The sequence below is a fragment of the Ixodes scapularis genome, unplaced genomic scaffold (assembly GCF_016920785.2).
Source record: "Ixodes scapularis isolate PalLabHiFi unplaced genomic scaffold, ASM1692078v2 ptg001200l_1__unscaffolded, whole genome shotgun sequence".
Classification (NCBI taxonomy): Eukaryota; Metazoa; Arthropoda; class Arachnida; order Ixodida; family Ixodidae; genus Ixodes; species Ixodes scapularis.
The window spans coordinates 1,364,591-1,392,513 of NW_024610116.1; the positions used below are offsets into that span (position 1 = coordinate 1,364,591).

Below are 27,923 nucleotides of genomic sequence, written 5' to 3' on the forward strand. Positions count from 1 at the left end.
TTTTTCATCTTGGCGCACTTCTAGACGACCTTCTACACGTTGCACTCCTTGTCGACATGTCGCTGGTGTTAGAGACAAATCTAAAGTCGCTGTTTGCTCACTCCTTGGTGCACATACTTCATGTTCAACATCAGGTATCTGAAGGAGGCGCCATGAAACCCTGGAGTTTGTTTAGAGGTACCTCAACATACTGTTTTAAAGTGTCGTTTTGTGTGTTATAATTTCCTACAAAGCCAAATTGCACTTTGTTCGTAATATACCCTATAACTGTTCACTACAATTAAAGTTGCTATGAAACATTGGCCACGAGAGGTGACTCGGCCAACGCAGTCTGAAAATTCCTCGTATGATTTTCTTCATGGGTCATTTTGGATATTGACAAATTTTCTTGTGAATAATGAGTGTTATGCACATGTGTTCTACTTTTGTACAGGTACTTCAGTTAGATAAACCCTAGCAAAGGCAGCAAGACAGTCTCATGGGGTCACACCAAGGATAACTGCATTCCTGCTCGAGTCCCGAGTCTTGTCACCAAACTTCACTGAGCATAATGGTACATTCCGTTTCCTTAACTTTTTCTTCTGAATTGTGTTTTTTTTTATTGTTGCTTTTTTCTATTGAAAAAAGGGTAGTGCAACGTTGAAACACCCAATGTTTTTTTTTTCTTTTTGTAAAATGTGTAGTACATCGTTTAAACACCCAAGCGTTCATAAATGGTCTCTGTACCAGACAATAGGGTGTCTTATACTCTGTTTCACACTTAGCGTGCAACGCTGTCAAAGGTACTAAAGTGGTGCGCATGAAAAAAAAAAAAGAAAAAGTGTTACTCCGCGCGTTTCGTGGACGAGTGGTAAAAGGCGCTGCTCTGGCGATATTGACGTCTCGGTGGCCGTGGTTCGAACCAATTTTACGCGCAAAGTTTTTTTGTTTTTTTTTTCTTTTTTAGACATATTTTTCGTGCAAGATTGTGCGCATTGACGAAGTGCATATTTCAGTTCCTCCTTCTTGATTTTTATTTATAAGTCGCCGAGAGGCCAGATTTCTACCATCTGGTCTGCCGCTTTGCAAGTGTTATTTGCCTCCAGCACCGAGTTATATTTTTCTTTCGTGCAGCGTGGAATGAGGAATCGCCCTGATAGCGGCCTTGTCCCAAAATTTATAGTAAGACGTTAATCGACAATAGTTATGGCCTGTAGAGTTTATATTGAAATAGCTGTCAAGGGTAGGAATCTCCCTCTCGGAGCACTTGCGATGCACCTTCAGGCGAATGGCGTTCTGTGTGAACTCGTCATGCTTGACGGTCCCCGTGCTCGAAACTTTCACGTTGCGAGGTCTTTGCTTCGGGGACGCCACCTTGTCAGATAGGCACTGCGCCATGCACTTCGCGACAGTACAGGGCACACTCCAGTGTCGTTACTGGCCGTCTCCAGGACTTCACGACCGAATTCTCCGGGGAATGTGTTCTTATACTCCCGTACACATTGGCGATCATCTGCTTGCACTCTTTCGAGGTTTTCGCACAACGAATCTTCGAAAACATCCGAGCAGGAGAGGTACTTGAGCTTGCTGCGTAAGACGCCATCTTTTCAAAACCAGCCAGTGCCACACAACCCGAAAACCCACAGCGGCTGCCACACGGATGAACACGACAACAATTTAAGGTGGTTTACATTATCTTTTCCTTTCTCTTGAAAAACATTTGTGCTCCGTTGAAATCATAACGCCACTATCAGTTACTAGCCCCGAGGAGGCACATTTTCCGACTTTTTAAACTTGTTTTGCAGGGGACGCACTACCTTATGGGGCGAACGTAGGCACGGTCAGCAATGCAAACCGGTGCGCTAGCTTTGACTGCGTTGCACTCTATGTATGAAACAGAGTATAGGATCGCTTCAGACGGGGCAACCTTTCCAGCAATTTTGGGGCTGCTGGCGGGTTGTTCCCTAGTTTTCCCTAGATCGACACGAATTGCTGAGATCGGGTCCGGCTCGAAGCGGACGAGCAACTCTGACCACTCGGAGATGTTTGAAGCGGCAGTAGCCAATCAGGAATGCAATATTTTCATGTGACACCCCTGTGGTCGTGATGATGAGAACTGAGGACTTAGTTCTGGTTTGAAATGGATCATTTTTGAATATAAACTGTTTCAGAAAAATGAGTTAGTATTCTCAGCGCAATATAAAGATATAAAAACATGTTTTTAGGATATAACTGTGCGTCTAAATACTGTAAGAAAAATAAAATTTCATGATGATGATGGCAAGTCGTAGCAGTTCGGTTGCTGCATGCGAACGCGGGCGGCCCGTGTTGTTGGTGTTGCGACATGAAGTTGCTGGGCGAAATTGTTCCGTCTGAAGCGGGCTTTAGGGAACTGAATTCAAGGGCCGTGGAGCTCTGGGTGCGAGCCCACCTGGAAACATTTTTTTTTTCTTTTTTGCCTTTTTTAGTATTCAAATATATATATATATATATATGCATATACACTTTTTTAAGTTTTAACAAATAGGTGCATAATTTACACACTAATTCATTTTCAGAAGCGCTTTTATTCACACTCTGTGGCTTTCTAGTGCTTGCAATAGCTTTTCGGTGAGCTAATGCCAGCTCTGCAAAGGGAGAGGGATCTTCCCACGCTTTGCAGGCTGTAAAGCTGTGGCTCGCACAGCTCTAGTGTGTCACACCTCGCTCACTGGCTCCATCGCGAAGCATAGGTGCTGCATGAGTCGCGCCACACCGTAAGCCCATATACGGTCGGGTGACAAACCTGGGACCATTTGTCACTGCACTCGGCTATGGTAGGGTGGCATGGTCGGGGCATGAAGCAGGGGTACAGCTTGGAAATGCTGATCTTCATGACATTTTAAACACATTTTTTCATTACTTTTGCGTCGAGTTGTCAGCATTCTAAAGGTGAGAAAGCAAGCAGCAGCGACAGCAAGAAAAAAAAATTTAAGACCGCTTTCACCAAGAATCAATTACGAGCACTAGAAAGGCATGGAGTGTAATTAAAACGCTTCTAAAGGTGAATTAGCGTATAAATTAAGTACTTGTGCCTCAAAAATACAAAAAAAATGTAAATATAGTTATAAGGATAAAAATATACACCAGGAGGACTTAAACCAAAACTACAGTCTGTAAGTTTGAAATTTGACACCTTAAACCACTTGGCCACCACCCAATTTTATTTCCAGGTCGTTCATCGAGGTATATGAATTTTGTTTGCAGCTGTCGGCTGCAAGAGAGATTGCCTTATTTTCATTCACTTTACTATTCCCACCAAATATGACAAGTGATAAAGAATAGAACCTCATTTGGTTGGCCGAAGCACTGTGCTTGCATCAAGGCAAACTAGCCTGTCTTTCTGGGTTCATATTTTGTTTCATCACCTGTTTAGGATTCTGTTGTCGCTCATCGAAAGAAGAAAAAACAAACTGACTAATTCTGACTTATTCTGTCGTGCAGGTACCCTTGGCAGTAAACTCTGCTAAATGGGGCAAAATATAGATACTTTTTTTAGCAAATATGCATTGTTTTAGCAAAATGAGCTACGCTATTTGACCAACGTAAACAGAACGAGCCTCTCCACTTGGGACTTTTTTCATCTCTCGCAGACACTATTTCCTGCTTTTTGTGGTTTGTATCAGACTTTTGTATTCTGTCCGGCCAAAGCATCTGTGTTACACTAAGACTGGGTTCTTTTGGATATCTACAGGTATTCTTCGCAGCAAATGTCTTCCAATCAGGAACACGGGTTTTTTCTTGGCCACCGAGAGCAAGTATTTTCAAGGTGAGCTATTGCCGGCCTATATGAGTTTTGTATTTCATTCCTCTTGAATGCCATAACCTATGTGTAGTGGTCTTGCATTAGTATTTTGTCTCTCTTCTGCAAAAACACCCAAGTTTGACTAAGACCGGGTTCTTTCTTATACATGCAGGTCTTGGTGGCAAGCACCAGCCAATCAAGGCCAGAAGTTTGCTCTTTGCCGCGCATGGCAAGTGTTTTCAAGGTGAGTGATTGACGCCTATCTGTGTTGTGCGTTTCATTCCTCACAGACACTCTATGTCCTCTCTTTATAGTGGTCTTGTGTCAGGCTTTTGTGTCTCTGTCCGGTCAAAGCATCTGTGTTAGACTAAGACTCGGTTCTTTAGGATATCTGCAGGTATTCTTTGCAGCAAATGGCTGCCAATCAGGAACACGAGTTTGTTCTCGGCCACCAAAAGCAAGTATTTTCAAGGCGAGCTATTGCCCGCCTATATGAGTTTCAGCATTCATCAAGGAGCGCAAAATCAAAGCCCGGGGGTTGGCCATTACAAAAATGTTGACTCGGAAGCGCATAGGGAGGAAGCTTTATAAATGTATCCACCTGCCTCTACAAGACAAACCAAAACTAAGGATGTGGGTTACATTTGAAAAAAAAAAAAACATTGTCAGCCCGAATTAACTCGGGGGCGGCACGGAGCAAACAAGCCACGGTACGAATATGCTTGGTTCAGGCGTTTTTAGGGGTAATAGTTGACTCAGTGTTTTCTAAAAAATTTTTTTTTCTTAAAGTGTGGTGGTCGATTATTCAGGGATGGGCATTGAGTCGGGATGTTAAGGTAAAAATTTCATCCACATGCCGGGATTCATGTGCCTTGTCCCCCTAGCGAGGTGGACAAGGCCTTCAAAATTTTGGGTTCGCAAAAGGGGTGCGTCAGTATTGACATCTCATTTTACATCATGCGTCTCAATTTAAAACGCACTATAAATGACATGCCTGAGATTCGTTTGGGTGTACTTCCTCTCAGCAAGTATATGGTTCTGTCTCAAAAAGGTCTAATCTGATGTTGACCGCTCCTCAGGTCTCCACCGACGATTCATCAGGACGAGACCCAACCGGGACACTAGGGAGGAACGGCTTAAGCAAGGGAGGCTACATATACGACAGCTTCTTGCGGACAAGAAACGAAAATAGATAGATGTTGGGTGTTTCATTTGCTATGCCTTTTGGCGTGCACATTATGTTTGTTATGTTTCAAGATTCCTGAAGAGTTCGGTATCAACTATTTTAAAATACCGAGCATGCGGCCAGGTCGCAGAAGCCCCTACCCTCTGATTCGGAACGATCCGCAAATAAGCAAAGGGCATACCAGGCACCCATCCACCTGTTTTGAGCCGTGCTCAAAATATTGAAAGAGCACATCAAGCGCCAGGTGCTGTGGCGTCTTTGCCACAATAGCGCCAGTCGCAGAGCTGACAGATCCGTGACTGGCGCAAGCCATGGCATGGCCTTTGGGAACCAGGGAATCGAGTGTAAAGAAGTAGCGCAGAAATTGGAGGCGAGTGGTGAAGGGGAGCAGAGTTAACAGAAAACAAGGACGAAGGGAGTTCCGTCGCATGAGGCATCTGTGTCCCGTGCATGTAATTTTGAGTGTGCTGTAGGTGGCTACCCAAAAAAATTGTTACTTAGACGTAACTAATCGCAAATGTCTCTTGCAGTTTCCATGGCCCACAAGCCAGCCGGCGCCAGTTCGTTCTCGTTCAAAGGTGAGGATTCTAGATTTTCTAGATTGCTCTGAAGCAGCAATACTGAAGCCAGACAAGCGGTACGGCATATTTAATTGACAGAACGACTGGGGACGCTTTCACTGAAGCTTGTTTTGCTGCAATACACGTGTGTATTGCAGCAAAACAAGCTTCAGTGAAAGCGTCAATACTCGTTCTGAGCTCTGTCAATTAAAGGTGCCGTACCGCTTGTCTGTCTGGCTTCAGTGTTGCTGTAGGCGACAAAACGTGTGCCCAGTTTTGTCACAAGAGGCATATTATGTCACGCACATGTAATTTTGAATTTATCCGGCTTAGTGTGCTGTAGGTGGCTGGTCAAAGAAATTGATACTTGGACGCAGCTAATCGAAAATCTTTCTGGCAGTTTCCATAGCCTAAGAGCCAGCAGATCCCAGTTTGCTTTTCTTCAAAGGTGAGAATTCCAGATTTCCGAAGCAGGAATACTGAAACCATACGACCTGCACAGCATTTTTAATTGACGGAGCTCAGAACGACTGGGAGATCCTGCATTGAAGCTTATTTTTCTGTAATACAAGCGGGCTACATTGACACGTGCCCAGTTACGTCGCAAGAGGATATCTATGTCCCGCGCATGTAATTTTGAATTTTTCAGACTTAGTGTACTTTACGTGGCAACTCAAAGTAACTGCTACTTGGACGCAACTAACCGCAAATCTCTCTTCCAGTTTCCACGGCTACAAGCAAGCAAGCACCAGTTCGTTTTTCCTCAAAGGTGAGCATTCCAGATACTCTAGTTTGGTGCGAAGCAGGAATAGTGAAGCCAGACGAGCGGATACGTATATTTAATTGACCGAGCTCAGAATGATCTGTGGCAGTGGCATTGAAGCTTATTTTTACACAATCAAACGCAGACATAATATTGAATCTATCCGGCTTGGTGAAGGATTGCTGCTTGTCGCAAACTAATCACAAATTTTTATTTTGTAGTTTCTACATGGTTACAGCTAGCAGGTGCTGTTTTCATTAAGGTGAGGATTTCACATTTTGTTTTCAAACATCAAGTTTTTGAATGAGAGTCCTAAACAATTAACTTTCTTTTGCAGTAAATGCCAGATCCTCCAGTTCAGGAATATGTTACATATATTTGGTATGGATAAGTCCTGTGTTTTGCTTCTTTATTCACAATTTGACAACAGCAACATTTTTTTTCATTTATCACTCAAATACACACAAGAAGAGACTGCATTGCAGAGAAAGGTTGCGCTGAACGTGATATTTCAACTCGTATATAGTTTTATTGGTAGCCGATATAATATATTGGATTCCAATATCCATGATACGTTGTGTATATTGGAATCGTAAACCCTTATTGGATTCCCATACGACACATGGGGATCCAAAAAGGGTTTATACGGTATTGGATTCCAATATTTTCAGCGTATTATGGATATTGGAATCCCATAACAAATCCTTATTGTAATACAATACAATAAATGTAATGTTTTCCAATACACTGTCTATATTGTATTGCCATACAATAAAAAGATATTGTTTACCAAAATCCATAATACGCTGTTCATATTGGGGTTTTCCAATAGGGTGAGCCACTACATTTACCCCCCATCCCCTTTCACCCTGTCAGCAGCCCCTCCCTAACTCTTGTTATGTTAGAACCTCCTACCACCAGCACCCTTTTTACCCCCGACTGCATGACTTACCTGTGGTTTCTCTGCCTCAACTTCTGCTGCCTTCCTCGAACCCTGCTGTACTGCAGCGCTATACAGCTGTGCAGGCTCCTTTCCTACACAGTCGAACACCTCGTCACTATTTAACTGACCCCCTATGTTTGCCGCCCCCACCGCCGTCTTCTCAGCGACCTCCCCCTTTTAGAGCGCAGCTCTTGGGGCCCGTTCCCGGCTTGAGCGGCGTCGCGTCGGCGTAACCAAGGTCGTCCCAAGGTCACGTGACCCTCAAGGTCACGTGACCCCCAAGGTCATCCCAAGGTCGCCCCAAGGTCACGTGACCCTTCCCCCGAGGTCACGTGACCCCCGAAGTCACGTGACACCCCCCCCCCCCGAGGTCACATGACACCCTCCAAGGTCACGTGACCCCCTCCCCCGCCGATGTCACGTGACCTCCCCGATGACCTCATCGTCACTGATGACGTCACCGGCATCCGCATCGTCATCATCATCACTGATGACGTCACCAGCATCCGCATCGTCATCGTCATCATCACTGATGACACCATCAGTGACGTCACTGATGATGTCACTGGCATCCGCATCGTCATAGTCATCATCACGGATGACGTCATCAGTGGCGTCACTGATGACGTCATCGGAATCCGCATCGTCATCGACACTGATGACGTCATCAGTGACGTCACTGATGGCATCATTGGCATCGTCACGTGACCCCCCAAGGTCACGTGAACCCCCCCAGGTCACTTGACCCCCCCCCCAGTACCCTTCCCTCCTCCTCCTCAAGAGCTGCGCTCTAATTCACTTTTTCTTATTAACGACTCCTGTCAGTTGCTGAACCTTCTCCTCACACTTCTTCTTATGCTCCTCCAATTCCGCCTTCCACTCTTACCCCTGTCTAAGCTCCTCCACCTGTCGCTCAAGTTCGGCTCACTGTTCCCATTCTCGCCTAAGCTCTCCCGCCATGCTACCTACCTTACTTTACCATTCCCAGGTCATCTCCTCCACATCCGCTTCGGCCCTCTGAATCAAATTTCCCACCTGCGCCTCGAGCTGTACCCGCTTCTCCCGCTCTACCCGTATCTCCCTCTTCAACTCCTGAACCGCATCCTCACATTCCCTTCCTATTCTCCTAAAACCAAGTTCTACCTTCTCGCCACTCCGGCAGGTAAAGCTGCTCTACTCGGCTTCTGCTACAGTTTTGAACTCCGTCTCCATCATGCAGCACCAACGGCCACACTCCTCACATTCTACAGCGGGTCCTTCTTTTACTTTAGGCTGCGCATTCTTCTCCTGTCGCGTATTCACCATTGTCTACCGACACACAGCGCGACCACACGGCAAATATCCTACCAAAACTCAAAACCAAGAAGGCCTGGGTACGCCTCTGCCCACACAACGAACTAAACCGCCAAAGTTTCAAATGTGCAGGTGGTTCGGTCTCGTGACCCTACCTAAAAAGCCTGCTTTATCCCGAGTATTCTATCGCTACTTTAAAAACTGCTTTCTTCTACCCATAAAACCACTAGTATAAGACCGAAAATGCTTTACAGTAGGGCTGTACACCTGGGCCGGTTTTTTCGAAGCGATAGTAAACCAATTTTGGTAAACCACGGTGCCTAGGAAGGAAAAAGTACCTACCCTGCTGGAAATGGCAGGCCTGTTCCAATTGAAATGCATAGCCAAAGCATATGAGCATGAATGCGCAATTGGCGCCGATGAGAAAATCCGATGTTTTGCACATTGGTGCAACTGGAAATGCTGCAGAGAAGCCGCAGCACGGGGGAAAGCCAAAGATTCGGTTGTGGGAAAGTCAACTTTAGGGGGCAAGCGCCATGATGCCAATTGTGTCAATGTGCACGACACTCAGTTTGCTCATTACCGCTCATTGCAGCCAGTGGCGCTATGTGGCAGAGCCATTGTACGGGAGATAGCAAAGAGCCATGCACTGCAGAGAAGCGAACTCGGTGCAGTATGGCAGTGACAATGCTCAATCGCCAAATTAGCACACCCTTGCAAAAATTTTCTATGGGACCGATAGAGATTTTTATACGATCAATAGGATTTCATCGTACCGATGGGCATTCCTACTGGGCCGATAACAAGTTATATCGTACCAATACAGACTTCTCTTGTACCATTAGGAACTTCTGTGGGACAAGCAGGAACTTCTATGGGACAAGTAGAAACTTCTATGGGAACAACACGAATGTTTTCTGGTCCGGAATACAAGTGCCTATTGGTCCTTCAATAGGATCAATAACAAGTTGTACTGGTTAAACTGAAAGCTTCATTGGTGAAATGGAATGCATTTCGGATCGAGAACTTTTAATGGTCGACTGGGAATACAGAACATAAAATCTATTAGGTAGGCATCTATCAGGTTAAACAGTATGCTTAGTGGAGAAATTAGAGTTGTTATATACTAAAGTTTTATGCTTTGAGCACAGGAAAATAATTTTTGCCGCAAATATACCCGATGGCAGGCACGCAGCCAGGATTTTGATTCGCCCATGAGAAAATACTGCATGAGGGGGAGGGGGGAAAGGAGGCCCCACCAAATGAAAGGTTTGGGAGGAGGGGGGGGGGGGTCCCATGGTCCCCCCCCCCCCCCCCCCGTGCAGATACGTGCGTGCCCAATGGGTTCCTCTCTGTCAAATAAACATTTTTTTTTAGCTATATAACTTGGGTTGGGCCATGTAGACACTAATTAAATAAAACATTCAGTTAATAAAGTGAATATGAACTCTTTTTTGTCACGTGTTTTAGAATTTCCTGATTACGTACTGTCCTCCTTCGTATTATAAAACATGCGGCTGCCAGTAAAACATAAAGAAAAGACTATGGGGAACGGGAACATTGTGTGTGCACATAGTATGCACAAGATTCATGAATAATTATATATAGGCAAGCCACGAAATTCAGGTATCATCGGAACTCTGCGGTTTTAGCGGTGTATTCTGTCCTTTTGTTTTCCACGATGTTTCAGTAACAGTAATAGCGTGAACGATTGCACCAACTGGATTATGTATTCACATTAGACTTTGCTCCGTTTTATTCAGTTTTACCTGGTTTCGGAGTGGAACGTTCTCGTTTTTGTATAAATTTCGCTCCAGAACCGAGCAAATCAGAGTAAAACCGGGTCAAAAACAGAATAACACTGACTCAAAAATCCTATTTTCATCTTTCACGATTGGTCCAAAGCTCTCCGACTTCCGACGTCGGGACTTTAAAACTTTGGCGGAGTTGGCGAAAAAATGCGATACTTCAGGCTTCCATTTTGCCATGTGAACGTATCCTGTTTGAGCCCTAGCGGAGGCTACGCGCTCGTTCTGGGGCGGCAGATCACGTGCACATTCTATCGTGGGCATGCTTTTTATTAACAGAAAAGAAAAGCCGGTAGTTCCGAATAACATCCAGTAATTATTAACACCATAGAAGTCATTAAAAAAAAGCACATAAAATGCGCGCACACACACACACACACACGAAATAAGGATGACCTTCCCGAAATTATGATTGCCCCTTGTTTCACGCACAGTAAGTGTCAGGCAGCGCTTTCCACTTTGTAGTTGAGCACGGAAGTTCCTTTTTGAAAGGCATTTTACGCGCTTGTTGGCAGTTTGGGCCTTTAGTTTGGCTTCTGGCTTCCCAATGTTGTAGTTTTCCTTGATGCCGGGAAGAGTGTACACTCCAGCAATGAAGTTTTCGAGATTCAAAAGCCCTTCATTTTGCGTCCAATTAAAATGAAGGCCAGCCGAAACAGGGTACGTCAGACTCGTTACATTCGTCTTTGGCAGTAGCCTTTTCGGAAACTTGGACAGGAAATTGGTCTTCAAATCTCCCGTCACTTTCACAATTTTATCACTTGTGTCTTCACTAACTGGCCCAGTACTGTGACCGCTTCTGGTTTCATTGGTACTACTTAGTTCACGGGGAGTTCTTGTCTCGCCGTGTTCCGAGACAACCGAGCTTACAGAAACTGCTGTCGGCAACGTCGGTTCTGGTCCCTGGCCTGTTGTAGCATTTTTCAGGACACAACTTCGTGTCAGGACTGTTGTCCTTGGCAAGCTGGGTATACTTAGTGGCTCCAAGTATATTTTTTTTGTTTGGGTTCATGGTCGCACAGCGCGACACCCTACGTGTCTCAAATCCAAATTTTAAAATTCGCACCGACGTCGTCCCGCAGCAAATGCAATTTTCTAATTAAAATGACAAATAAAAATTACTCCGTTATAAGTTTAATATATATTCAGTATTTACATTTGACAATTAAGTAATACCATAATTTTTAGAAACGTTTATTATTTTCTTAAGTGCATCAGTCACACTTGCGGGCTTTGTGTTTTGCGAAATACACAGCCTACACTAAAATTGAACGAACTGCAAGGCCCCTTTGACCATTGAACATTATGTGTTGCCACTGGGTGCAGTATAATCGCGATGTTTTATGACGCGAGCTATGTATTAAAACAAGTTTCCAAGTCCGGGAAGCAGACGACACGGAGAACGATCGTCTTGGTCCCGTCTGCGGCGCTCGCGGAGTGATACGCGGCCGGCCGGCCAAAATAAGTTTTCAAAGTGCAATTTATGCAAATTTTTTGCTAAATTAAGGTCAATAAGTAAATTTTTTAAGTATTCGTTTACTTCAGCAAACAAAAACAAGAGTTAAAATACGAAGTATTGTAGTCACGTGATACATCCCCTGCGTCAGGAAGTGGTCCGACGTGATAAACCGAACGGTCCGGCCGGAGGACAAGGAAGCGTGGAAGAAGAACCGAAGCTGCCGAAGCAACGTTCGCGGGAAGTCTAACCGCTTGAAGCACGTTGCAGAGTCGAGACCAGTTGAGCCACCGGAATTTTACGAACGATTATGCAAGCGTACGTCTTGAGGACGACCATGAGCCACATATCATCTCAAATTTCTGCCCGTCAAGCCTTGTGACGAAACGGAATCGGACTTCTTCAAGGCGCGGATCCTAAAGTTGTTTGGTAAGTTCTAGTCTCCACACGCGTTGTGCCCAGTCTAATGAGCATCTCCTTTAAGTTAAAAATTGCAGCTTTAAGCACAATATGTGGGAGTAACTCTCGGCGCCGGTTGTTTCAGGATCGCAGAGTGACGCGGAAACCCAGTGACAGTAAGCGGGTGCTAGTACCTCCGACGAGATGAGTGACTGCCCGGGAGGGCTGGAGGAAGCTTGTATGAGACAGGTAATTGTAATTTCATTTTCGCGCTTGCGAAGCAATTCATAAGACGTATTTTAAATTTTAGATTTTCTTTAGTTATGCCGCCACAAGTACAAGGAATTTCATTGATAGGGGTGCCGTGTGTTTGTTTTCATATGCCCAGAAACTAGGTAAAGGTTACGTGTTTTAAAATTTTTTCCGTGCTGATAGGCTTAAGGTTAGAATGAATTATATCTGTCAAGGCGTGGCGCAGTCTGTGTCTATTTGGAGAAGAGGTATGTGTGCGTGCGTGCGTGCGTGCGTGCGTGCGTGCGTGCGTGTTCGTTTGTTTGTTAGTTAGTTTGTTGGGGGAGAGAGAGGAGATGAAGAAGAGGAGGAGGGTGAGGGATCACGTCGAATCATTCAAATCGTTAACTCTGACAGTAATGAGGTAAGAAGGATACCTGCTAGTTACACCGGTTCGGTTTTGTGCCAAACTCAAATTGCGTTTTGCCGCGTAAATATTGCTACCATTTTTTTTTTCATCAACAAAATTAATTTTGAGGCATGCCGTTGACAAATAGGACCCCTGTTTTCAATCCCAGTCCAGGTTATTCGCGACTCCAGCGAACTATAGATGGCGCGCTGCTCAGGCAAAATTCGGACGAAAGAAGGTCGTTTTTGTTGTTCAGCATGCGGACCATCACAAATTCCTGCACTGCAGCGTAAAATCGGTGTTACATTTGAATGCAAAGCGATTTTTCGTCCCTAGAAACGTTCGTCTACTCAGTGCGTAGGAAGGACCCGGTGGAATCATTAAAATAATTACTGGAAACAATGTTCGTTTCTATGCTGCCTACGAGAACCAAGCAGCGATAGCAGACGACAGAGTCGGGACAACCTCCTCTCCTGAGCTTCTCGGCGCTGCCGCTACGCGGCGTCGATTTCGCTGGAGTCACGAACATTGCGCTGGTAAATTTCCTGTACATAGTGCTGCTTCGAAGATGAACTGAAATTTATGTCTTCTATGTGTGCATTGGCAATGGCATGTGGCTCAACAAGACTTCACACACGAAAATTCTCAAATAGAAGAGGGAATCAATGTTCAGCCGGTAAGGTTTGGTAATTATCTCCGCCACAGATGGCCTCCTTGGCGAATTGTAACCGGCAGACCTTCAAACCGCACAAAGGCTAAGCAAAGCCACAACTGGATGTAGCAAGACTAAAAGCTTTATAATATACTGTAAGGACTATGGCTTTATAATAAGTCTTTTATAGCAAAACATACTGATCTGAAAAGCATTGTTTGTGGTTAATTTAAAGTGGTATACGGAAACTTCGTCGTATTGTATTAATTCTGGTTCACTGCACAGTTAAAAGGTTTGTCTTCGTTTGCTGCCAGAGAAATATAGCTTGCGATGAACTAAATCAAAGTTATGACTGCTGGTGTCATGTACATATTCAGAACTTTTTTTATTAAAATAATTGTAATCAAGTGTTTTTATGGGTTTTAGCACTGTGATTAAGATACGTCAATGTGTTTTCTAAGAAAGACTACTAATTTGCAGTTTGTATCTTCTCCTAAAATATTTTGTAGATCTGAGCATGTATTCATACCTGAATATGTGCCAGGCATTCCACAGTATGTGTATAATTGTTTACTAGGCCTGTAAGCTTCCCCACTACATCATTGCCGCTATGTTAGCGCTTCCCAGCTATTATTCGAGAGAGATAAGTGTTTCTCATGATCAATTAGGTTGAGATTGTTTAGCGTTAATGTTTTTGAGTCCCCCATTTTTAATTCCTGACAGAGCGCTTCAATGTCCGTTTATTTTTGGTTTGCCGCTATTTATCACCACAAGCAAAAACATCACGCCACTGGGATTAACCTGAAGCTCACCTCATGATTAACGACGCTGCCGTCCACTGTCTTAAGGTGGGCCTACGTTCATGGGTACTAGTCTAGTGGTTCTGGAGTTGATGTTGCTGAGATAACCGAGACGCCGATTTCTACGATGGCCTCTGTCAGCATCATGGTCAATTACAGCTGGCCCGAGCCCGAACCAGGCCAATCAACGTGCTGGCCCAAGCCCGGCCCGGGCCCACAGTCAAAAGTCCGAGCCCATCCCAGGCCTGGGCTTTCGGGTAAGCCCAAGCCCGTGCCCAGTGGTATAATCTTTAATCCAATCGCCATATTGAGATAAAGACGTCAAAATACCTCAGTTTAAATGTCGGAAGTGCCTCAATAAGAGCAGGTATAAATATTAGTAGCAAATTTAATGATAAAAAACTGCCGACTTTACTCAACAAGATTAACAATTTAATCAAGCGTTTCGTCTCCCATGCGGGGAACATCATCAGTGAAACCTTCAAGCAGGAATGAGCGAAAAAACTTCAACAATCTTATTTAAGCAAGTCCGCATAAACATCGGGGGAGGGGGCCGCGGTTGGAGTTGCAAGCTGATGAGTCACTTCAGATGAACCATGATTCCACCAACCTTCGTGGACCCCACCTTTGTTCACACGCCAGAGTGGACGCATTCTCAAAGTCGAAACTGTGACCCGTATTCCAACAATGGTCTACGAGTTCCGTCTTCGCTGTGTTTGTTTAGGCGAGTGCAGCGCTTCCAGCCTGTCTCCCCAATGTAGGATGTGTCACAGTCTAGACAGTTCACTTTATACACAACACCGCACTGGGACTCTGGGGGGGTGTAATCTTTAGGTTTAAAAATGAAGTCACATAGTTTATGGTGGGGTTTGAAAGCTGTGCGGATATTCAAAGGGGCGAGGGCCCTGCGAATGGACTCAAAAGCACCTCTCAAATAGGGTATTGTTGCTTGCCCTGTCCTAAGTTGTCCATTATCCTGACTTCTTTGTCCCATCTGTTTGTGCGTGTTATCAATAAAACGTTTCGGATAATTCCGCTTCATCAGCAGGTCAACAATAACAGCATCCTCAGAAGCGCGCAAGCCGCCTCGGTGGCTCCGAGGCGAGAGCGCTGGCCTACGGATCCCCATGTGGTGGAGGCTTATTGCGGAGCAGGCGCCGTGTAACCGAGCTTTCCGTTGCACGTCAAAAGATCCCCAGGTAGTCTAAATTAATCCTCAGTCCTCCGCTGGGGCGTGCCAGATGCCCGTCGTTGGTTTAGCACGTAAATCCCCCAAATTTTACTTTTTTCTCAGAAGCGCGCAATTGAGGATTAGAAGAAATGCGTTCGGACCGGTGTAGTAGGTTTTTTACGACAGCCCTTTTATGTTCGACAGAATGATGCGAGTTAAAGCTTAAGAGGTTGCCTGTATCACAGCTTTGCGGTACACTGTTGTATATAAGCGACCGGTACTATTTCGGAACACATTAACATACAGAAAAGGCTTTGCACCGTTCTGTTCAACTTCATGTGTGAATTGGATTGATGATTCAATGCTGTTTAAAGCTAAATGAAAGTCACATCACAAAAGGGACATGGCAAAGGCCACGCATGCGACAAGAGCGAAGACGGAACTCGTAGACCATTGTTGGAATACGGGACACAGTTTCGACTTTGAGAATGCGTCCACTCTGGCTGCTTGAACAAAGGTGGGGTCCAAGCAGGTTCGTAGAATCATGGTTCATCCGAAATGACTCATCAGCTTGTAACTCCAGCTGCGGCCCCCTCCTCAATGTGTATGCGGACTTGCTTAAATAGGACCGTTGAAGTTTCTTTCGCTCATTCCTGCTTCAAGGTTTCACCGACGATGTTTCCCACATGGGAGACGAAACGTTTGATTAAATTGTTAATCTTGTTGAGTAAAGTCGGTGCAGTTTTTTTTATCATTATGATTCCCGGCTTTTGGAATATTTTTGCAGCACATTTAATGAAGAAATGGATGCCGATAAACACCTGCGAAGGTTGACTAAAAATGAACAGAAACATCCAATCAATAGTTATGATTGCACTAAACGGTTGCTATGTGGATGTTTTTTTATGTTCGACAGCTCAGCAAAGTCTGCGGATCTGGTTATGCTTCCTGTACGAGACAGATCACGAAGCGGTTGCTGACTGACCAGTTGGGGCGAAAATTTTTGTGGGAAGGACGCAAGAGAAAGTTGACATTCAGGAATCTTCACCTTGCTGAGTGCATCATAAGTAAGTAATCTCTGGAACAGTAGTGCAGATCGCTTCACATGGAACCAGATTTATGGAATTGTTGGTGTCATACTTCTGTTGCTTTCTTTTATCAGATGCAGTGCAGAGCTGCCATAAATGTGAAGACTTCAAGGTAGAAACCATGGTCACGGATTAACTTCGCCACGCACCTGCCTGACATGAGTCATCTCAAATGGTAAGCTGGTCTTATTAAGCTGATGTTAGCACAAAAATCAAACTTTTCTTGAACAGTAAGTATGGTGTGCAATTTCTTCAAAGCATAATTTCTATATGAGAGTATTTGAATGCTTTAAATATTAAAGCCAGTGACACCTTTTTTGGTTTAATTTGAGAGCAAATACTACAGGTGTAAACAGTATTGAATAATTTTAAATAAAAAAAAAATTTGTTTGGAGTGTTTCTATAAGAGGAAAAATTTCATTATGTAATAGTACCTTATTATGGATTAAAAAGAATGCATAGACAACGAATTTTAAGAACACTGATATTTGATGTAAATCTAACAAACAAATGTTGGCAATACAGTACACACATCCAGCATGAATGTGCTTTAAAAACAAGGCATAAAATACTTGTGATTTATTTACATCAGTTCCAATTCTTGCATATTCACTTCACTTTGAACTTCACTGTTTTATTAGTTTTGTTTCAAAGAATGGTAAACCACTGCTCACATATCTTTAACGTAACATTTTTTCGTTGCTTTTCAGGAACATTCTGCACCACAGGAGAGAGAGATGTGAACTGCCTTAAGTGGGCCTTGAATGCGCTGAGCTTTTTATTATGTTTATCAGACATTTTTTTTAAGCAAAGTATCCTGCATTGTTCAGTAAGTATACCTTATTTTGAAAACCTCATGCTGTCTATGCAGCATTGTTCAAAAATTATACTTTATTTTAAAAGCATCAAGCACTGCTCGTCTGTCTAACAGTAACAATAAAGAGTTAATGGCGATTTGTTTGGCACTGCAACTTTTTCTACAGAACGGATGTGCATGCCTGACAGGCTGGGCAGGAATTTAGTGCGCTACTCACGTTCAAAGTTACGCTGCAAGACTGCAGCGGCATCTTTTGCCATGCAGTCGGTACTACAGCTCTCATGGAATTCTGGTGTCCTAGTCACTAGAGCATATGACTACTGAAGCCTTAGACTTCAGTAGTCAATTCCTCAGGGCCGTTCGTCATAGCTTATGACAATGTTTGTGTCCAGTATTTCAGTTCTCTCGCATGTGGCGAGGTCCACCTCACTAAAACGAGTCAGCATCAGTAGTGTCGTCTGCATTGATCCTGTGATAAAGCTTCTGAGCTTGATGGTGAAAAAAAAACTTCAATATAAAGAATGTCTGCTGCTGGCCTGATTGCTACATTATACATCTGTAATGCGCCATTTGGGTATACATTGAGAGCATGCACGGGCCATACAGCAAATCTGCCCTCTGAGCTCTTGTTTTGTAAAGAATTGGACTCTTATCCGTTTAAATTTTTCTGTAGGACAGTTTACACGCTATATGCTAGCATAAAATGAAGGCTGCTTAGGCACTTCCTTGCCCTCCTGGCATAGGGCTGGTCCCTATACCAGGAAAGGTAATATTTCTGAGGTATGTACATGGTACATCCACAGGATCAGGCTGAACATCCTACAATGGTCCTGAATGTCCAGCTGCATCAACCAGATTGCGTTAGTGGTACGTTTTCTGGGGAACCATTTTGCACTGCACAGAAGATACTTTCAATGTTGGATGAATCGTAGCAGATATCCACTGGATATGTTAAATGTCCGAACAACACATTTCTCGGATGTTTAATAGACGGTTGCTGGTTGACTGGGTACCATCAAACCAATGTGCACCGGCGCACCTGTTGTCAATTACCGCTCATTGGTTTTCGCCCCCTAAACGCCATCAACCCAATGTGCACAGGGGTGCCTGTCGTCAATTGCCGCTTATTGGTTTTCGCCTCATAAATACCATCAATCCAATGTGCACAGGGGGGCCTGTTGCCAATAGCCGCTCATTAGTTTTTGCCCCATAAATACCGTCAACCCAATGTGCACAGGAGCACCTGTTGCCAATTGCTGCTCATTGGTTTTTGCCCCATAAATACCCTCAATGCAATGTGCACTGGGGTACCTGTTGCCAATTGCTGCTCATTGGTTTTTGTTTCATAAATGCAATCCGCACAATGTGAATTCTCTAAAGGATTACCAATTCAGCCCAATGTGAATTCCCTAAAGGATTACCAATTGGTGCACATAGGTTTTTGTTTCATAAATGCATATTGCTCGATGTGTCTGGACCTACAGTTGCACATTGGTTCAATGTGAATTTTGGCCTCATTTCACATCGCCCATTTCCAGCAGGGTAGGTACTGTAATAAACGGCTGGATAAAGAACAACAATAATTATTTTTGATTGGGCAATAAGATGCGCCATCTATCGGTGAAACAAGCTAATCATTTTGCTTATCCTCTTTTTTCCGCTGGTTGTTATCGATTTAGTATGGTATTTTAAGTCAAAATATAGTAATGTTGTACTTGAAAACCAATTTGTTTGCTTCCGATGGTACGAAGAAATTTTAGCTAGTATGCTAGAGATTGTCGACGACTATTCGAAAATGAAAAAAAAAACATTTCCTTCAATGTGTTTCGCCATAAACAACGCATAAATTTCCCGTGTTCCTTCCAGTCTGGCAACACCGGTGCTGTAGTTTCGTTTTTGTTCTTTGCGACGCACGTTTCTGTGATTCCTGCTGATCTCAACTGTTTGCCCTCTCTTGCGTTTGCCCAACCGATCCACCGGTGACGAGAAGCTAAGCTTCTCGTCACCGTTAAATTACTGGCCACAGGGGAAATGTAGAAACATCGATGCTGCCGGTATACAGTTGGTGCACTGCGAACAAAAAAAACAGCACAATGTCCCAGCGGTTCACCCTGAACGAAGACTTTATCGAGGATAACCGCCTTTCTACGCAAAGTAATCCCTGCTCACGAGTTGGCGTGCATAGTGTAACAAATTAAACATGTTGGTATAAATATATAACAACACTCGTTCGCAAAACATTTTTTACTCACCATAAAAACACTTGCAAGGCTTATGTGCCGTCACATGTCTTGGATCCCGGACTGCTGAAGAGTGATGCGTTCGCGGAATGCTGCCGTTTGTTAGTTTAGTAGTACCTCTTGACTACCGCTTTGCTTTACGTGCACATAGGGTGACGCTGAGTCATTAATATAACAGACGGATCGAAATGAATGTTCAGCAGAACCAAGCAGAACTATTAGCCCTCATTAAAGGGGTACTCCACCGATTTTTTGAGCTACCTCAACTAACTATATTTTCTGACTCCCCGGCGTTTACTCTCTCCGGTATGCTTTTTAGAATCGCGAAATTCATAATAGTTATTGCGAAATCGGCAAATGAAAATGATGCAAAAACCAACATTCAAATACACGCGCGCTTTTCAGGGCCGTGACGTCAGTGGCAGGCAGGCTTGCCAGTCGAGCAAGCAGCCAAACAATGGAATATGCCAATCATTTGTTCCGTGCTGGAGCGCGGGTACTGCAGCGAGCTTCCCAAGCATTCATTTGACACCATGAAACTGCTTCGAATCAGTTTAAAACGAAATCTACAGCCCAAAGAGTGAACCCCTGCCTTCCACTGAGGTCACTTTTTCATTGTTGCCAGTAGAGACTTCGAGCTTGAAAAACACGGAGAGGACCAAAACTGTAAATTCATAAACTTCGCGAAAAAACAATATTTTTACCTAATATTTGGGATACTATTTTCGCGATGTTTGTTGGTTAGTTTAGCCAAATTTCAAGCAAATCGGAGACAATGAAAAAATCGGTGGAGTAGCCCTTTAAGCGACGCCGCTTTAAACGACCTAAGTGCGCAGCTCTTAGGGGCCCGTTGCCGGCTTGAGCGGCGTCGGCGTCGGCGTCAGCGTAACCAAGGTCACCATAAGGTCACGTGACCCCCAAGGTCATCCCAAGGTCACCGCAAGGTCACGTGACCCCCCTCCTTCGAGGTCACGTGACAGCCCCGAAGTCACGTGACCCCCCCCCCCCGAGGTCACGTGACACCCACCGAGGTCACGTGACCCCCGCCGAGGTCACGTGACCTCCCCGATGACGTCATCGTCACTGATGACGTCACCGGCATCCGCATCGTCATCATCATCATCACTGATAACGTCACCAGTGACGTCACTGATGAGGTCACCGGCATCCGTATCGTCATCGTCATCATCACTGATGATGTCATCAGTGACGTCACTGATGACGTCCTCGGCATCCGCATCGTCATCGCCATCATCACTCCTCCACCTGTCGCTCAAGTTCGGCTCGCTGTTCCCGTTCTCGCCTAAGCTCTCCCGCCATGCTACCTACCTTACTTTACCATTCCCTGGTCATCTCCACATCCACTTCGGCCCTCTGAATCAAATTTCCCACCTGCGCCTCGAGCTGTACCCGCTTCTCCCGCTCTACCCGTATCTCCCTCTTCAACTCCTGAACCGCATCCTCACATTCCCTTCCTATTCTCCTAAAACCAAGTTCTACCTTCTCGCAACTCCGGCAGATAAAGCTGCTCTACTCGGCTTCTGCTACAGTTTTGCACTCCGTCTCCATCATGCCGCACCAACGGCAACACTCCTCATATTCTACATCGGGTCCTTCTTTTACTTTAGGCTGCGCATTCTTCTTCTGTCGCGTATTCACCATTGTCTACCGACACACAGCGCGACCACACGGCAAATATCCTACCAAAACTCAAAACCAAGAAGGCCTGGGTACGCCTCTGCCCGCACAACGAACTAAACCGCCAAAGTTTCAAATGTGCAGGTGGTTCGGTCTCGTAACCCTACCTAAAAAGCCTGCTTTAACCCGAGTATTCTATCGCTACTTTAAAAACTGCTTTCTTCTACCCATAAAACCGCTAGTATAAGACCAAAAATGCTTTACAGTAGGGCTGTACACCTGGGCCGGTTTTCTCGAAGCGATGGTAAACCCATTTTCGTAAACCACGGTGCCTAGGAAGGAAAAAGTACCTAGGTACTGTAATAAACGGCTGGATATAGAACAACAATAATTATTTTTGATTGGGCCATATGATGCGCCATCTATCGGTGAAACAAGCCAGTCATTTTGCTTATCCTCTTTTTTCCGCTGGTTGTTATCGATCTAGTATGGTATTTTAAGTCAAAATATTGTAATGTTGTACTTGAAGACCAATTTGTTTGCTTCCGATGACGGATCGAAATGAATGTTCAGCAGAACCAAGCAGAACTATTAGGCCTCATTAAGCGACGCCGCGGCCATTTTCCATGTAGGGGAATTTAACCATGGTTAAAAGCGCTAAAAAAGACGCACACAAGATAGAAGCCAAACACGGACGCTACTCACAACTGTATTGGGAAAGGAAGATGGAAGTACATATATATTTATCTGATACACTTATCGTCACCCAGGCCACTCATGCACGAGATACAAGAGCATAAAACCGTTTACCATGTATTTATCGAAAAAACGAATCTCAGCGTTATACAATGCTATTGACGTGTCACTGACGCACTGGGGTCCCCTCTTCTTGATAAAATATGCCTCTTGCAGTTCGCGCGCCCTTTGAATTCTGCTTCTACCGAGAATTTTGGTATCACCGAAGCATGGCTCGGATTTGCAGACCCTACAGAGGCATATATTATAGAGCAGAGGGGACCCCATTGCGTCAGTGACACGTCAATAGCATTGTATAACGCTGAGATTCGTTTTTTCGATAAATGCATGGTAAACGGTTTTATGCTCTTGTATCTTGCGCATGAGTAGCCTGGGTGACGATAAGTGTGTAAGATATTTATATATGTACTTCCATCTTTCATTCCCAATACAGTTGTGAGTAGCGCCCGTGTTTGTCTTCTATCTTGTGTACGTCTTTTTTTAGCGCTTTTAACCATGGTTCAATTCAGTCAACACCAACTAGCCCAACAACAAGTTCTTTTACAATACATTTCCTTGTAGGTACTGCTCCTCCCTCGGCGCCCCTGCTCTCCCAGTCACGTGACCCAGAATTCCCCATTTTAGGGACAATAGTTAACGTTAACCCACGGTTCGCGTTCGAGAAAACGGGCCCTGCAGGATGAACCCCAGTGGGGTGTGCCTCTTGCCTTTAGCGCGCAACACCACCAACGAAGAAGATCCAACATCAAGTCTATCCTGTCGCTACTTTAAGAACTGTTTTCTACGTTCTCTACTACCCCATAAGCACGCCCGCAACTAAAATAAATACACCTTAAATTACTTAGCTTCGCAGAATCTCTGGAAAACACGTCCTTTTTGTCAGCTGACTAGTCGACTCTCCTTCAGCCAAAGTTCGATGCAACAAGCGCGGAAAACATGGCCATTTTGCATCAGTCTGTAAAGCCAAGCGACTCCGGCAAGTCGCCAAGCCGTCGACGGAGACAGATTTCTCCTTCGCAGGAACGGCCAACAGTGAGCACAAGAAAAAGCCGTGGATAGTCAATGTCGTCGAGGATGGTTAAAACGTAGAGTTCCGCCTAGACGCAGGAGCGGACGTTACCGTGAATCCATCAAGTGTACTCGCAAAGCTGGACAAGGGGACAACACTCCAGAAACCCAACATGCTCCTTCTTGGACCAGCGAAGCAGCGGCTGGACATCGTGGGGGTAATACAAGCAATAGTAGTATACAATGGAAAAAGTGCCGTGGCGAGCCTCTACGCCACAAAAGACCTGAACGTACCTCTTCTGGGCTTGGACCTCATCGAACCTTTTGGTATCCTGTGCTAGGTAAGCAGAGCCGGAGCAGAGCGATGTCTCGACCCAGTCAACGAGTTCCCACAGTTGTTCCAAGGTTTCGGAGAAGCCCCCTACACTTGCAAAATCAAGCTGAAGTCGCCGGTGGAGCCTGTGGCAGTCACATCACCACGACGCATCCCAGTTCCCCTGTTGAAAGCTGTGCAGCGTCAACTCCGAAAGATGGAAAACGAAAGAGCGATAACCACTGTCAGTGAGCCAACAGGTTGGTCGTCGCCAATCGTGGTAGTAACGAAAAAGGATGGTGACATTCGCATCTGTGTGGACTACACCATGTTGAACAAGAGCGTGCGGAGATTATCATCAAATTCCAAGTGCGGAGTCAATTCTCCTCCTTTGGGACAAGCTAAGTACTTATCCCGTTTGAATGCTTACTCTCGCTTCTATCAAGTGAAAATGCACACCGAGTCAACACGGCTCACCACTTTCATCACTTCATTTGGCCGGTTCAAGTTTAACCGCCTCCCTTTCGGCATCTCCTGTGCTCCTGAGCATTTTCAAAGAATGACTCATCAACACTTGGAAGGACTTGACGGTGTTGCGTGCCATATCAATGATATTCTGGTGTGGGCCAAGACCTAGGAAGAGCACGACAGTCGCCAACATGAAGTCTTAGGCAGACTGAAGGAAAAAGGGATCACGCTTAACCGTGAAAAGTGCGTGTTCACCCAGGAAACAGTCAAGTTTCTGGGACATGTGATCAATAGTGATGGCGTCACCCCAGACAACAAGACTATAGCGACCATCGTAGACATGCCACTTCCAACAAACGTCGCAGAACTCAAGAGGTTCCTAGGAATGGTGGATTTCATCGCGCGGTTCATACCGAACCTGGTGGTCAAGACAAGACCCCTGAGAGACCTGCTTCAGAAGGATGTTTCATTCAGCTGAGACAGCATGCAACAACATGCTTTTGAAGATGTAAAGGATTGCGTTACATAAAAACCAGTGCTCTAGCACTCTACTGTCAAACAAACCAGACTGCTGATGCTTCAAGTTTTGGTCTGGGAGCGGTCCTGACGCAGCGCGAAGAGGACAAAAACCTGCAAGTGGTCGCATATGCATCGAAACCTCTGACAGAGGCAGAGAAGGGATATTCTCAGATACAGAAAGAGGCCCTTGTCGTTACGTGGGCATGTGAGAAGTTCAAGGACTATCTCACTGGTCTAAGGTTTCACATTAAAACTGTCCTTAAGCCACTCATCCCCCCCTTCATCGGAAACCAGTGGATGATATTACATCAAGGCTTCAACGACCGCGTCTCAGGATGATGTGCTACGACCACACCATGCAACACGTGCCCGGCAGGGACCTGGTTGTTGCTGATGCCTTGTCTCGTCAACCACTGCAGGGACAGGACAGCTCGCACCTCGCAGAGGGAGTCGCCGACTTTGAGCAAGCCCTCATTCGGCATGTGAGTGTCCCAGATGTATGTCTGGGGAGCCTTGCAGATGCACAAGACCAAAACTCTGTTTGCAGAGCTCTGAAGAACTTTCTTGAGACAACCTGACCGAAGACAAAAACACAAGTTCACCTGGAGTGCTTACCTTACTGGCAGTTCAAGAACATACTTACGTTGCATGATGGAATCCTCATGAGAGGGCAACGATACCTGATACCTGTTTCGCAGAGATCCTCAGTGCTAACTTCTCTCCATGGTAAACACGAAGGCACCGTCAAGTGTACAAGACGAGCCCAACAATCCTGTTGGTGGCCCGGTCTATCAAAAGACATTGCTGACACTGTAGAGAAATGTGTCATTTCCATGAAGCAGAGGCAACCTCGGAAATAATCACTCATGCCAACTCCCTTCTCTGACCGACCGTGGCAAAGAGTAGCCATGGACCTTTTTCATACTAATGGGAAGTGGTACCTCGTTGTGACGGACTACTACAACCAATACACGGCAGCAGCAGCAGTTATATGCACAAATAAGATGAAATATACGGTAACCAACCTGCGGTATGTAGAGGAGACAATTAGATGATGCGTTGTACCACTGCCGCTACTGCCAAGTGAAGCGCCGTTGCTGGTGTTTCGAGCTTTTGTAGTCCTCCCCTGGAGACGTGGAATGTCAATGGACCAATTGGGCAGGTAGTCGTCAGCTTTGAAGCCGCGACTGATATGGGGGCGAGAGAAGGCTTGTATCTTGCTTGTGCCGGCAACGATGTTTCAGCACATTCCAGGTGAATTCGGCAGTTTCTTCGGTTTTATCGCTCGCCCGGCAACGTCCTGCGGTAAATTCAGGAGACAATTATACGATACGTTGTGCCACTGCCGCTGCTGCGAAGTATTTATTCACGTTATGAAATAAATACCATTTGTACCTTTGGTAAATAATACTATTATTTATTCTGTTACGACAATACTATATAGGCAAGAAACAATTTCCAACTATAATAATTATTTTAAATGCTAATTCTACAAAAGCAGTTTGTCTGATAAAATTAGACTAAGGTTTTTTTAATAGTTCACATCCGTAAATTATTTTGAACTATTGGTGCGTCTTTGAAAATTCTATAGCACGCAGCGTTTCATTCTTTGTTCCGAGCTAATCTTTGGAATGTGTGTCACTGCTAGTTGAATTACAAAGGTATAAAGTTGACTTGGAAATCCGATAATAATAATATTAGTACAAATTAAGCGCCTCACTTACGCCTACAAGTAAGCCGAATATCTCCGGCGTCAACATGAGCACATCACCGCTGGAATTACGCTTGAAACCCAAAGACTGCACGAGACCGCACTTAGGAAATCACTTTTACAGCGAAAGGTGTTATGGGCACTTCCCACCACCGGAAATGACGTCCTTCTTGATCTTGTGGCTCCAGTTATTGTTCATGGCTCTTGATATTGTTCACTGTGTCACAAATGGCAGAAAACACACCTCCTTTCATCGAAATGTTGCGATTCCGCCGCGTAATAGCGAGGCGAAACTTGGAATATTTCCCGACCTGCAGCCGCGAGCGGCGGCCATGAGAAACAAGCGGCGTGACGTCACTAGGGTAGTTGTAAGAAAGATAGCAAGTTGTGTGAATACCTGCTCGATAAAAGGTAACTTTTTTTATAAATCTTGTCGTTCCAACGTATATATAAAATGCGTCAAAACCCTGGTATCATCGACAAAACTTTTATTATACGGAGTTTTAGTGGCGCCATCTATCCTAGGCCCACAAAACCGCGAACAGCCGCCAGAAGCCGGAGGGGGAGGGGGACAGCGCGGACGGGCAAGGACGGGTGGTCACGCGGTCGCGAGCGGATGAGTTCTCGCTGCTCGCTGATGGCTCTAAAGGGAGAACTTTTCCGCAACTCCGCGCCTACTCAAGTGACGTCACTGTGCACGTGACCCGGAAGACGATGCACGAGTTCAGAGGTGGCAAAAACCTGGATCTTTCTCATTTTTTTAATAAAAACTAGGGTATCCAGGCAAAATCTGTTTTCTGTAGTTCACTGCAGAAGTGTCAGGCATCCACTTCCACAATTATTTAAGCAAAGCCCTGAAATTGTTGCACAGCTCCTTTAAAGTTCGCTAGAAGTATGAGTTCGTTGGTCACAATTAATCCGGAGCCATCTACTACGGCGCGCCTCATCGCATGAGTAGCGTCGACGCGTAGATAATAATAAATGTCCTCATAATAAAAAAAAATGACCCAGTTCCAGCCTGCAACTTCAACCTTAAGCATTGCAGGAAGTTTGTCCTATTAACACTGGATTGGAACAACGGTTTGTAAGACACCTGTGCGCTTTGAAAGCCTACACTTCACTTACTTTTCCTCTTGAATGAATGCACACAAAAAAATTTATATCGTTGGTACAAAAAAAAAAAAATCAAGGCGCACTGCGCTCTTTGTTTGCATAAAAACTACTTTCACATACTAAAATAACAAATACAGGTTTTCCAGAAATAAAACAAGACGCCTTATCATTTCTAACGCTGCTTGACCGCAAAAATAAAAATTACTGGTGTGCAATAAATTCACTTATGCTTCACAACAGGCCCAGTCCACGAAAAAATTTAAACGGTTAAGAATTAATGGCACCTGTAACTACCACGATCTACTACATTGATGAGCGGTAGTAATTTTCCATTAAACGTCTCACACAGGCTGCAACGGCCGAGTTTTCGTCGTCTACGCCCGCCCGCGACAGGGAAAGCGACCTTAGGCTATGCGCGCCGCGGTGCGGCGAAAGACGCGGCCACGCCCCTTTTTCAACTTACGCTCTCTCCGGCCGATTGGGACAGCCTGAGCAACGGCGCGCCGCCGGCAGAAGATCGCGGAGGCCACGCTCGCGTAGTCACATTTCAGCCGCCACCACGTAGAGGGCGCAACCAGACATCCAAGTTATATTTTCTGTATTTTTTATGATTTTTTTAATAATTAGGCACGATTAGCGAAAATGTGGGCTAATAATCAGGACCTGGGACAGTAAACTCTATTTTGTACTAAAAATATCTGCCTAAATGTCTGCCAAAAGGGGTCAAAATACTCGTTTTTGACTATTAACAAATACGTGATTTACCTATATTCAAACCTTTTTTTATGGAAAATCAAAAGTGAAATTTAGAAAAAGGG

The 27,923-nt window shown here is 44.9% G+C and overlaps 1 long non-coding RNA gene across 3 annotated transcripts; it reads left to right on the top strand.

Moving 5' to 3' along the window:
• Positions 1-11,959: 11,959 nt before the first annotated feature.
• LOC121834461 lies at positions 11,960-17,265 on the top strand. Of its 3 annotated transcripts, none has more exons than XR_006077233.1 (6): positions 11,960-12,201; positions 12,317-12,420; positions 14,405-14,520; positions 16,351-16,501; positions 16,597-16,697; positions 17,233-17,265. It is a non-coding gene; the product is annotated as an uncharacterized LOC121834461 (long non-coding RNA). The 3 variants fall into 3 exon arrangements; XR_006077231.1 differs by having other exon boundaries at positions 14,423-14,520; positions 17,233-17,247; XR_006077232.1 differs by lacking the exon at positions 14,405-14,520 and having other exon boundaries at positions 17,233-17,247.
• Positions 17,266-27,923: the final 10,658 nt, after the last annotated feature.